General features: G+C 41.7%; 1 protein-coding gene across 2 annotated transcripts in view; it reads left to right on the top strand.

Moving 5' to 3' along the window:
- The window catches only part of BANK1 (B cell scaffold protein with ankyrin repeats 1), a 336,360-nt gene that overhangs the window by 287,320 nt on the left and 35,183 nt on the right, over window positions 1–13,857 (top strand). The gene's annotated exons all lie outside the window — the stretch shown is intronic.

The raw sequence follows: 13,857 nt of genomic DNA on the forward strand, positions 1-13,857 counted from the left end.
GTGAGCAGGGGTCTGGTTTCTAATTCTTCATTAAGAAGGGTAATTTTGACAAACCTTCCAAAGAACATGAAACCAGAGCTTGTGTGAAGAAATTCTTTTTGACATTTCCATAACTCTACAAGAGGGAAGCTCAACTCTGAATAATGTGCAACATAAGAAAATTAAGTAGGTACTTTACTTTTTGCTCCTAATTCCATTTAAGATATACTAGGATCTCAGACATGTAACCACAATTTCTCTGATAATTGCATTTCACCCCAATGAGTATGATTCACTTCGTCTGTCATAGAATTTCTACTTTATTTTAGATAACAGTGTTTCTTTCTCATTCATTAATCAGTTGTATCAAAACCCCAGGAGGAGCATTGATTGCACTCATTTACTAGCACTCTGGTTTGGTATATTCCATGAGTCCATAATGTCTAGGAGAGGACTTTTATTCCTCAGTGCCTTTTGGGGCTAAGATGCCATCCTGAGAACTGAGAATATGGAATAAAACAATGTCTCCATCTCAGGAGAGTTTCTAGGCAACAAATATGCAAATAATACAGAGTACAATGTGAACCTTTATTAGAGGTTTTTGAACAAAATGTTTGGAATCTAAAAAAACATTTGGGTGATAACTAAAGCTGAGAGGCAATACATTATACATAATCCAAGTCAGCTACCAACACAAAAAATTTAGATATATATATACCATATATCCACCCAAAAGGAGCACAGTTACTTATCTGTGCTTAATAGGTTCAAAAGAAACCATTCTATTACTTAAGCTGTATGTACTGAGAAACTTGTATAAGAAAATTAAGACAGTATGTATGTTATTTACCAGTGTACAATATACTTAGTTAACAGTTACCTGCTGCTGATAATGTTCAAGAAACTATTAAAAAATAGGAAATGATGACAAATTTTTTAAATGTTTCAGCTAAAATTAAATGTGCTGGAACAATTATCTAGATTATTAAGGCAGGGAGAAGCTGTAATTAGAAATTCTCAGATTGTCATAGTGACCTTGAGAATATTACTGGCTCTTTGAAAAGGTTGCTATTTATGAATGAATATTTTTAAAGCAAGAACATAGATGTAGCTTAATACAATAATTTGGTTATATTTTATTTTTATTTTTTTAATTAAATCTTTATTGTTCAGATTATTACAGTTGTTCCTCTTTTTTCCCCGATAGCTCCCCTCCACCCCGTTCCCACTCCACCCTCTGCCCTCACCCTCCCCCACTGTCCTCATCCATAGGTGCACGATTTTTGTCCAGTCTCTTCCCGCATCCCCCACACCCCTTTCCCCCCCAAGAATTGTCAGTTCACTCCCTTTCTATGCCCCTGATTCTATTATAATCACCAGTTTATTCTGTTCATCAGATTATTTATTCACTTTATTTTTAGATTCTCTTGTTGATAGATGTGTATTTGTTGTTCATAATTTTTATCTTTACCTTCTTCTTCTTCTTCCTCTTCTTAAAGGATACCTTTCAGCATTTCATATAATACTGGTTTGGTGGTGATGAACTCCTTTAGCTTTTCCCTATCTGTGAAGCTCTTTATCTGACCTTCAATTCTGAATGCTAGCTTTGCTGGATAAAGTAATCTTGGTTGTAGGTTCTTGGCATTCATCACTTTGAATATTTCTCGCCACTCCCTTCTGGCCTGCAGAGTTTCTGTTGAGAAATCAGCTGACAGTCATATGGGTACTCCCTTGTAGGTAACTGAGTTTCTTTCTCTTGCTGCTTTTAAGATTCTCTCTTTGTCTTTTGCTCTCTGCATTTTAATTATGATGTGTCTTGGTGTGGTCCTCTTTGGATTCCTTTTGTCTGGGGTTCTGTGTGCTTCCTGGACTTATAAGTCTATTTCTTTCACCAGGTGGGGGAAGTTTTCTGTCATTATTTCTTCAAATAGGTTTTCAATATCTTGCTCTCTCTCTTCTTCTGGCATCCCTATAATTCGGATGTTGGTACACATGAAGCTATCCCAGAGGCTCCTTACACCATCTTCGTATTTTCGGATTCTTTTTTCATTTTGCTTTCCCGGTTGGGTGTTTTTTGCTTCTTCGTATTTCAAATCTTTGACTTGATTTTTGCAATCCTCTAGTCTGCTGTTGGAACTCTGCATAATATCCTTTATTTCAGTCAGTGTATGCTTAATTTCTAGTTGGTCCTTTTTCATACCTCAAGGGTCTCATTGGATTTCTTGAGGGTCTCACTACATTTATCGGCGGTCTCACCAGACTTTTTGAGGGTCTTACTAAATTTATCGTCGGTTTCTAGAAAATTCTTGAAAAACCTTAAAAGTGTGGTTTTGAACTCTATATCCAGCCATTTGCTTTCCTCCATTTCTGTCATTTGTGTCTTGGTTCTTTGTCTCCGCATTTTTTATGCTTTCCTGGTAGAGTGGCTTTGTGTGCTAGGTGTCCTATAGGGTCCAGTGGCTCAGCCTCCCCAATTACCTGAGGTGGACGCTCTTGGTGCACCCCTTTCTGGGCTTTGTGCACAGTCTTGTAGTTAAGCCTTGATTGTTGTAGGTATCACTGGGAGGAATTGACCTCCAGGCCAATTGGCTGTGAGAGTCAGCTGTGTCTATGGTGGGAGAACTTCTGTGCTGGAGACACCCTTCTGGGGCAAGACTTGCTTCAGTGGGGCTTTGGTGCTCACTGAGTCTGCCCCCTGAGTGTGTCCCTTATGGATCTGAAGAGTTGTAATTGGATGGTCACACTCTGACCACTGGGTACACTGGCTCTTGGATCTAAGGAGGTGTTAATTTAGCCTCTGCCTGAGGCTACCCAGCAGTATCTATGAAGAGATCTGCAGATTCCCCTTCCTTGTTTGGGGTTTGGAGGTGCCCAAATGAGGCCCGGCTGTGAAGCAATGTAAGCTGCTGTGGGGCCTTGGGCCTTCTCTTAGAAGTTCTGGGTCTGTCTGGCCTAGCTACAGTTTGTTAGGTAATTTTCAGGTTGCAAAGGGCCAGGGCATTCATATCCAAAAGCCTCTGTCGCAGCTTGGGTGGGGCGGGCTCCCAGGGAATCAACAGGGTGGAGCAAGCAGCTATGGCTGATCCTCATCTCACTGTCCTAAGGGGCCCCTCATCTCACTGTCCTGGTAATCACTGCAAACACCTCTGAGAGAAAGCCGCCCTTGAGTTCCGAGTTCTGCCCGCTGCCAGACAGTCCAGTTTCTCCCTGTATGAGTCTGGGTCCCCAGAGACTCACCCAGAACTGGAGCTCAGAGCAGTCGGGGGCTTGTGACTCCCTCCTGATTCAAAAAGACAGCCGTGTCCTCAGTTGCCAGCCCTTGCCACGTGTGCCTCTGTACCTCTGCACTTCCGCACCTCCTCTGAGTTTCAATGTGCTTTTCTCTTTCCTCCTAGTTGTAGAATTTCCACTCAGCCAGCCTTCCTGTAGTTCTGGATGATCTTGGTTATATTTTAGCAATCATTAAGGAGGTACATCATCTTCTCTGTCCTGAACCTGGAGTTCTCTGGACCACAAGTACAGACCCTCCTGTTGTGTGGTTCTCCTCTTTGCACTTTATCTTCTCATCCTTCAATTGGCTGCCATAGTCTTATTTTCTATAAGCTCTTTCTTGTTCTCTGTTTCTTCTTTGATGTACTATTCTTTTTTTAATGGGGGGGGGGGTGCAGTATAATTCAAAAGTTTGGTTGTTGTTTTTATTTCATTTTGCTTTTATTTTTATTTTTCTTCAATTCTCATGTTGTCTTTATTATCTTCATTTGTTGCTTGTGCTATCTGGAATGCTTAATATTTGATCAAATATCTGGCTATCTTAGCTACATTCTTTTTAAAAATATATACTTTTATTGATTTCAGAGAGAAAGGGAGAGGCAGAGGGAGATAGAAACATCAATGATGAGAGAGAATCATTGATTAGCTGCCTCCTGCAGACCGCTTACTGGGGATTAAGGCAGCAACCTAGGCATGTGATCAGAAACTCAACTGTGACCTTCTTATTCATAGGTCGATGCTCAACCACTGAGCCACTCTGGCCACACACACACACACACACACACACACACAAGAACTTTAAAGAATCTTAGAAATCTTGAATTTCTAAGAAAGTTATAAAGGCTATTTATCTCATGTACTTGTAAGCCAGACACCCTTAAAACTTCATAGGAATTCTTTCTAATTCAAACTCACAATCTAATTTGTTCTCACAACATTTGTGTTATATGCAGAGAGGAACCAGTGTTATGTATAATTTTAAAAAGTTATTTTTACATTTAAGTATATAAAAGGTAGTTTCCTCGTCAGCCAATTCTTTCTTGAAGTTCTTTGCATTCCACAGGGTAAAAGTCACCAGATCTTCCCTTTTTTTTCTAGCTCACAGAAATATATTAAATAGAATTGCCACTGAAGTGGTAGCAGAATATAGGTACACCCAGGGTATGTTAATGTAGCCAAAGACGAAGGGTGTGGAGTAGGGAAGGAAAGAAGAAAGCAGGATGCAGAATCCCAACTTACTCTTTCAGAAACTCAAGAAAATACTGGCAAAGGGACTAGGCAAACAAATCAGAGTCATACAGAAAAATCATGTTGGCTTTTGTGAGATAATTATATATATATATATATATATATATATATATATATATATATATATACACACACACACACACACACACACACACACACACACACACATACCAGAGGCCCGGTGCATGACATTTGTGCACTGTGTGCACTGGGGGCGGGGGAGGGCATCCCTCAGCGCGGCCTGTACCCTTTTGCAGTCCAGGAGCCCTGCCGTGGAGGTGGGTCATTGCGCTCACCAGCCATGAGCCTGGCTTCTGGCTGAGAAGTGCTCCCCCTGTGGGAGCACACTGATCATGAGGGAGCAGCTCTTGCCTTGAGCACCTGCCCCTTGGTGGTCAGTGCACGTCATAGCAGCTGGTCATTCCATCATTTGGTCAATTTGCATATTACCCTTTTATTATATAGAATGCCTACCCCTGACACAGAGCTCCCAAAACCCTTGTAATTTCCTGAGTAATATGAGTGTCTTTTGTTCTAATGAGACAACTCTGTGCGGGCTCCTGAATGAGGGGCTAATAACTGGAAAGACCAAGCCATGATGAGAAGCTTGGAATTTCCAGCCCAACCTTCATTGTCTTGAGAAGGGAAAAGGGCTGAAAATGGAGTTAATGGTCAATCATGTCTAGGTGAAGAAACCGCTATAAAATTCCAAAAGGAGGGGATTATGAGAGCTTTCAGACTGGCAAACAGATCCATACACACCCATGGGGACAGCAACTCATGGGTTTGGGACCCTCCCAGACCTCACCCTATGTATCTCTTCATTTGATTGTTCCTCTGTATCCTTTATCGTATCCTGTAATTTATACTAATAAAGAACTAATATGCTAATGGTTGGGACACCGTAACACAGAATGACCAGACCGTTAGCATATTAGCTGGGGTGTTGCTTCGGAGATAGGGCGGAAGCAGGGAGGCGCCCAGAGAAGGCGGGACCATCCCATGCTGGGGAGGCTGTGGGTGAGAGCCCATAGCGCCCCCTCACGAGTCCTTTGCCACCCACCGCTCGCACTCAGAGCGCCCTGTGGCCCACCTGCCAGGGGATGGAGCACAGCGCAGCAGGCAGAGGCTTCCACGTTTTCCCCTAGCGCCATGACGGGTGGGAGCCCGGAGAAGGTGGGACCAGCCCCAGGTGACTCCAGGGACTGAGGGCAGGGTTTGAAGCAGCCAGAGAAGGCCAGAGGGTTTGGGGGCTGGGCCAGGCACACTGGAGCTCTGCGTGGACAGGTTTGGGTGTCAAGGCAGGGCGGCGCTGTGCGATGTCACACGCTGGGCTCCTAGTAAACATAGAAATGTAAGTAACTGTTTCCCTGAGTTGTGTGGAGAGGGGACAAAATTCTAGGACATTTACATATAGCTAAGCATTCTAACTGCTTTCGTACAGCATAACATATCAGAGAGTAGCTGTTTCTACCATCACCACCATCTACTACTTCCAAAAATGTAACATTAATGCACAATCAAATGCATGGATTATTTTACTTGAGAGCTATGTTTCTTATATTTTAAAATTCTATCCCTGTTATACTATACCTAATTTTATGTTAACAACCACAAAAAAGTCATTCATTTTTTAATGTGAAGTTTTTGAAGTTTGCTTGCTTTCAGTTCTTGTATTCGCCCACCTTTTTCTCCATATAATATTGAAAAGGATCAGGTTCATTAAGCTTCAAGAATATAGAGGAATTAACGTGGCTTTACAGTGCTTCTTGGTGACAGCATTCTTGATTTAAGACAAATCAAGGAAAGAAAATGAGCACTTGCATAGTATAGATAAATTGGTGCTAAAACTATATTCATAAATCATGCAAAGAGATGATTGCCTATTGGGGGAAATATTTTAACATCAAAGGACAATTTCCCATTTTTTCTCACATAATTAATAGAACCAAGATCCTTCTTCAGAGTCCATGTTTCTGATTTGGAGTAGAATATAATTTCCCTTTCAATTTTCAATTGCTACTGAGTTGCCCTTGGCATTTTTCAGTGCAACAAAGCTGTGTACGACCTTTTTGAGAGCCACTCAGCTACAAGGACCCCAAAATGTCAAGTACAACTCAGTTGCTCTTGGGAATTTTCCACTTGCAATTCACTTACACTTGAAATGGATCACATACAATGCAGTTGAAATGCAAACAGGAAAAAAAAAAACCTTGTAGAATCTCTTAGGAAAAATCATGAATACCATTGTAAATGTAACAGAGGGGAATGGTCTTTGTCCTCACTAGTGAAGAAATATGGTCAAGTGGATGAAAGTAGGCTGTAAGTCAGGTACCTTTGGTCCTGCTCTGGCTGGGTGACCTGGTCCAAACCATTCAGCTTCAGGATTTGGTATGAACATTGCAGGTGCTCCTGTGCAGAGAAACCTTTATCATTCTACTGGTAAGCCCACTGTCCTTGTCTTCCCCTGTGATTTTCTCTCTGCTTCTCTCTTTTCCCTGAAAGGTGGCTGGTGTGGCTCTTCAAAGGAGCAGTTATTCAGACCTATGTGCGCGTTCGTTAGAGGGTATCACGCCTGGTTGTGTAACCCAGGTGTGTTAATGTACTCTCTCCTCACGGTGGCACATCACAGAGACATTGAATAAAACCTAAGAAGAGCTTTGCAGACCATCTGTTAGAGTGTTGGCATAATAATGATGAACTTCTCTAGCCTCACCTTCCAGAAATTCAATGTCTTTATATTAGTGAAGGGTGGGGAAAGGCAGTATGCAACTGTGGTATGAATTGACATTAAAAGATTTGTATTTCCTGTGAAAATAAATGCAAATGTTATCAAGTGCTTAGATTTTTGTTCAGCAGCCGTGGACTCTGATATTTTTCTCCTAAACACGTGGCATTTCTGGAGTCTCTGTTAAAGATGTCTTTAGTAAGAAGCTTAATAGTCCGAGTAGTAGTTTTTAACTGGTGGTGATTTGCCTCCCAGAACACATTTGGCAATGTTTAAAGACATTCCCGGTTGTCCCGATGGGACAGTACTATCGGCATTTAGTGGATGGAGACCAGAGATGCCTCTAACGATCCTGCAATGCACATGACAGGCTCCACTGCAAAGAATTATCCAGTCCAAGATGTCACTGGTGCCGAGGTTGAGAAACCATGACTTGGGTTGTTTCCATTGTTCAGACAGAGTAAACATTTTAATAGTTGAGAGAACGGTCATCTGAAGATGAAATCATAGATGTGTCAAACAGCTAGCTATCGACACAAATTTTCTTTATTCTCATTTTAGATTTCCTGAATTCACAATAGTATTCACCAGTACTTTTAATGCATGTGCCTCTTTTATTCTAATTTAAATATGTTTCCTTAGAGAAAAATAAGGTGCTCTGTGGGGCTGTCCCCCTGGGAAGCACCTCTGAGGACCTGGCAGCTGGTAGAGTGAAATTTATGAAGACTGTGAAGCCTGATGAAACTGAATTTGAATTATGACTTAGCCACTTAAAAGTTTTATAATTACGTTGAAGTTACATGATCTCGTTTTATTTGCTTAATATTAAAAAAAAAGAAATACCAATACCTACTTCGGAGAGTTTTCATGAGAATTACAACTACATATGTATAGTAGAGGGCACGGAGTAGGATGCCGAAATGGTAGCCTCTACGCTGAAAGGTGTGCCGTAGTACAGAGGTGAGACAGGACCCGCCAGTCTCCCCAGGTACTATGCCTTTTGCTTCTTCCCTTGGGTTTTTTATCCCAAGACATCATCCTGCATGACTTTTCCAAATTATTAACTACCAATATTAAATATTACATAGAACAAGTAGGCACAGCCTTGTTCTGTATATAAGTTATTTTCAATATGCATGTATAGGAATTTTCTCCCTTAGAGTCTTATTAACATAACTAGTTTTTAATGTTTGTTCAAAGTAAGCATGACCAGATTCAGATCCTACTGGTTGCTTCTCAGGATAGCAATATTTCCTAACACAGAAAAACAAAACACACAAACAAAAAAGCACAGAGAGAAATTAGTTTTGGTGATTTCTAAGTATGAACCAAAAGGTGAACTCATCACAGTTTCTAGAGCAGTGGTTCTCAACCTTCCTAATGCTGCGACCCTTTAATACAGTTCCCCATGTTGTGGTGACCCCCAACCATAAGATTATTTTCGTTGCTACCTCATAACTGTAATTTTGCTACTGTTATGAATCATAATGTAAATATCTGATATGCAGGATGTATTTTCATTGTTACAAATTGAACATAATTAAAGCATAGTGATTAATCACAAAAACAATATGTAATTATATATGTGTTTTCCGATGGTGTTAGGCGACCCCTGTGAAAGGGTCGTTCGAACCCCAAAGGGGTCGCGACCCACAGGTTGAGAACCGCTATTCTAGAGCATTACAGTGACTTTCTAACAACGCAAACCACTTCTCTTTGAAACAATAGGGAAAATTACTAAGGATGTCACTAGAGTAATATATACACTTACATCATTTTCTTATTGACTACAAATGGTCAAAAAATAAACTCAAGCAATGCATCAGAATGAAATCATATGGGAGGAGATGAACCCTCAGTCCAGTACTATGCAAACAATACACATGGCCTGCCTCGTAACAAGAGGACTAAGACCTGCTTGCCCAGTGGTGTAGTGGAAACGTTCTAGAGTGGAAAGATTCTTATTTGCACTCTAAGGAGTAAATGTGCAACAAAAACAGTTGGTACTCTACTCTTGTAAAAAAGAAGGTCCTTAGAAGTAGAAAGAATACTTTATAGTGAGATTTCCTGGTTTGGGCAAGGATTTTTATGGAAACACTCTTATCAGACAAAGTTTCCATTATGAACTGAAAAAAAAAAAAGTATGTTTTCTCCTTAGGAAACAAAAGCATCCATTTGTATTGCCATTGAATTAGAATGTCTATGCCATTTTCTTTCACACAGAAAGAAAATGGATTTCCAACTTTCCATTTCTACCAATCTCAACAGTAAACCATAATCATGTGGGTGAGTTCATATGTGTTGGTGGCTATTTGCAAATTCTCCCTAAAAAAAAAAAAAGCCCAATTCCTGACTCTATATGTCTGTCAGGCAGTAAACTATTTTCAGGTGAAAGGTCTTCATATTATGTGGCTGAAATGACAATCTGTGGCTATGTCACCCATAGTGTACCTATTCAAATGTGGTAACCTGTGTTTGATAAATTTGTCCAAATTAATAACATGTAACTATTTGTCCAAATTAATAATATTGTAATTAATAACAATGAAATGGTGGTTTTTAAGCTGCCTGGAGTGCACAATTTATCTTAGTCAATTTGAGAAGAGACTATACCTCTATCCTGAGTTTCAGTTTGATTAGGAAATATGACCACTTACAGGATTAGAACATTTTCTTCCCTGTCTTTGCTGGCAAAGGGGTTGTTTATATTGCTTTATTTCACCTCATTCTTCCTTTTTGTTATTAGCTTTTTCAGGAGGAACAAGGTAGGAAGAGTAAGGCTACAAGGGCTGCATTATAACCCTTGTCCTTTCTGAATATTTTAATCTCTATCCTTCTCTGCATAGGCACTAATGACACATTTGGCCTTTGCTTAAATGAATACATCCAAATGGAGGACAGCATGGAAATTGTGGCTGAGTCTTACGTACCTTTGTATCCTCAGGACTTAGCATAGCACTTAACTACAGAGTTAGCAACCTAATGGAAGTTTATTGAGTGAATAATAAACACACTGCTGCTACCTGTACAGTAGCATTCCCTGAGAACCAGAATACAATACAGATCTGCATGTTTTATTTTACATCAAATCTCTAGTTTCAAGAATCAGCGATAGGCATTTAGTTCTAAACATTTCATTTTAGACTTCTAATGAGATGGAACATCAAGGGTTTTATCATTCATAATTCATATAATTACAAATGCATTTAGCTATTGCACAGACTTTCTATTACCTTAGCTATTTTAAAATAATCCTATCTAATAAAGAGGGAATATGCTAATTGACCCTCACACCATCACAAAGATGGTGGCGCCCATAGCCAATAAGGGAATATGTTAATTGACTGCCCCACCCTCAAAGATGGCAGCGCCAATAGCCAATAAGGAGGGAATATGCTAATTGACTACCCTGCCCTCGAAGATGGTGGTGCCCACAGCCACAAGATGGCAGCACCCAGTCCCCTCAGCCCCATAGGGGTGGCAGGTACATAGCAAGGCTGGGGAGTCCCTTGGGCCCCTCAGCCCCCCAGACTCCCACGGCTGGCCCGAGGCGCAGGCCAGCCTCGGATGGAGGCTGCCCCGCCGATGCCCGAGGCACAGGAAAGCCTCGGATGGCGGCTGCCCAGCCTTCCAGGGCCGCCCAAGGCTCAGGTAACCAGGGCCAGCCAAGGCTTGCACTGCCAGCAGTGGTATCTGCAGAGGTGTGATGGGGGTGTCACCTTCCCCTGATCGCTGGTTAACCTCCTGCCCCTGAGGGCTTCCGGACTGTGAGAGGGGGCAGGCTGGGCTGAGGGACCCCCATTCCAGTGCATGAGTTTTCATTCACTGGGCCTCTAGTCTATATATATAAAAGCCTAAGTGACCATTAGTACCAGCCGACCATCTGGTAGCTATGATGCACACTGACCACCAGGGGGCAGATGCTCAATGAGTTGTTGAGCTGCCAAGCAACAGCAACTTTGCAGAGTGCCCTCTCGCACTCCAGGTCCCTTCAGGGGATGTTAGACTGCTGGTTTGGGCCTGATCCCCACAGGCCAGGCCAACAGACCCATGCACTGGGCCTCTAGTGTCAAATAAGCTTTATCAGGTTTTCTAAAAAGAGCAGTTCTGGAAGAGTCCTTTTGTTTGAAATAGGCTGCAAATGAGGTTGATATGAAGACTGTTCTTTCAGAAGCAACCTGGAAAGACAAATAGTGCAAGTGAATTCATTATATTTCACCTTCTCTCCCTCCTCTGCTTTTCTGATAATTCTGCGCTGCTTAACATTTTGAATATTTTATACTATGTTAATTTTTTCCATTCAATGTCATTCCCATTTTAGAAAAAAAAAACTTACAGAAGTCATTCTGCCAATATTTGAATTAAATGGGGGTGGCATTTGGGACATTTACATTTTTTAAGATTATTTTGAATCTCAAGAATTGTTTGACTTTCTCTTGGACTTTCTTTTAATGTTTGAAAGCATTGACAACTAATAATAATGCATTAATTTATCTTTCTCCTCAAATTCTAATTTTACATAGGAAGAGAAAAATAAGATTTCACTGGTGCAGAGTCATCAAAGTTGACATATGCCATAATTGGCTTGATAGCATTTTTTGAACATTAATGCAATCAAATGTGGTCAAAAGCAGTATCTTCTAAGAATTCAAACACACAGCAAAAGGATCATCTCCATATCTTATAAAATATTAACATTGGTCTGTGATCTAACTTTCTACTTTTTCTATTGGGTTAAGCCCCCACCCAAAATAACCTCTTCCTCAAAATGTGGTATTCTATTTAAATTTATACTCACTTAAGAACTTATTCAGTCACCATTTAGCCTGCCATGACTTGGTAAAAAGAATTGATAGCATCTGACTGAGGCATTAAAGATCATCTCATCTAAGCCCTAACTTTATCGGCAAGATAAATAATAAAGCCATTTTCCCATGTCACACATGTTGTTAATATTAAGAAACAACTACAATCCTTCCACTACCCCAAGTACATTAACATTCTAGTATACAGATTTCTATATGTTTAAAACAGACTCTATATGTTTAAAACAGACTCTCATCTTGCTCACTACAAATCTTGTAGTACAAAAATATGTACTTTCATATATAACTCTGACTGACCCATAACCGAATGCTCAGTTCCCACCATATCATGGATTGTATTTTTAACTCTTATAATGGTGGTATGGGCAAACATGGTAAATATAGAGTGTATAAAGCTTTATAGAACAAAGGTCTCACTGGTGGAAGCAATTTAAAATGTTTCAGCTTATCCTATCTAATAAAAGACAAAAAGGGTAATTAACTGTACCTCCGCTACGCTTCCCATTGGCTAATCAGCAAGATATGCAAATTAACTGCCAGCAACAATGGCGGCCAGCAGCCATGCAGCTGAAGCGAGCAGGAGACTTGCTTGCTCCAGTGATGGAGGAAGCCAAGTTTCCCCGCCTGCCGTGGCCTGGCCCTGAGCTCCAGAAGCAACAATGTTTCAATTATAGAAGGTAAATAAATCCCAGAACAAAAAAAAAAAAAGAGAGAGAGGCTGGGAGCTTCAGTCGCCTGCCAGCCTGAAAATGGCCCTCAGCCCCTCACCCAGACTGGCCAGGCACCCCAGTGGGGACCCCCACCCTGAAGGGGGTGTGGCCAGCCTGAAAACAGCCATCAGCCCCTCATCCAGGCTGACCAGGCACCCCAGTGGGAACCCCCACTCTGAAGGGGGTTTGACTAGCTGCAAACAGCCCCTCACCAGGCTAGCCAGGCACCCAAGCAGGACCCCCACCCTGATTCGGGACACCCTTCAAGGCAAACTAGCTGGCCCCCACCCGTGCACCAGGCCTTTATCCTATATAGTAAAAGGGTAATATGCAAACTGACCCTAACAGCAGAAAGACTGGGAATGACTGGTCACTATGACACACACTGACCACTAGGGGGCAGACGCTCAATGCAAGAGCTGCCCTCTGGTGGTCAGTGAGCTCCCACATGGAGGAGCTCTGCTCAGCTACAAGCCAGGCTGATGGCTGCCAGTACAGCGGTGGTGGTGGGAGCCTCTCCTGCCTCCTCAGCAATGCTAAGGATGTCCGACTGCAGCTTAGGCCTGCTTCCCGCTGGCAAGTGGACATCCCCCGAGGGCTGCCAGGCTGCCAGAGGGATATCTGATTGCCATCTTAGGCCCAATCCCCCGGGGAGCAGGCCCAAAGCAGCAGGTGGTCATCCCCCAAGGGGTCCCAGACTGCGAGAGGGCACAGGCCAGGCTGAAGGACCCGCCCCCCCTGAGTGCACAAATTTTTGTGCACCGGGGCTCTAGTATTTACTATGAAAGAAAGATTTACAAATTCTGGAATATTACACCTATCTATTCCTTTCCTATGGCTAATAAAGTTCATGTTTTTGATATGCATGTTTGCATCGGTGATCATTTTGATGGGCTAGCTCTTTCTTCAGGAAACAAGTTAATGTAGGTCTTTTCCAAGATTACCTCATCTTCAAAAACACCTCCTGGTTTTCAATGAGAAATTAGTGTGTTTGGCAATATGCTAATTGCTAATTTGGTTTTTGTAAGAAAATGAGCTTGTCTATAGAGGGGGAAGAAAGCAACAGTTGTAATAGGTGCAGCTGGAGGGAATTCAG

The sequence above is a fragment of the Myotis myotis genome, unplaced genomic scaffold, assembly GCF_014108235.1.
Source record: "Myotis myotis isolate mMyoMyo1 unplaced genomic scaffold, mMyoMyo1.p scaffold_m19_p_1, whole genome shotgun sequence".
Lineage (NCBI taxonomy): Eukaryota > Metazoa > Chordata > Mammalia > Chiroptera > Vespertilionidae > Myotis > Myotis myotis.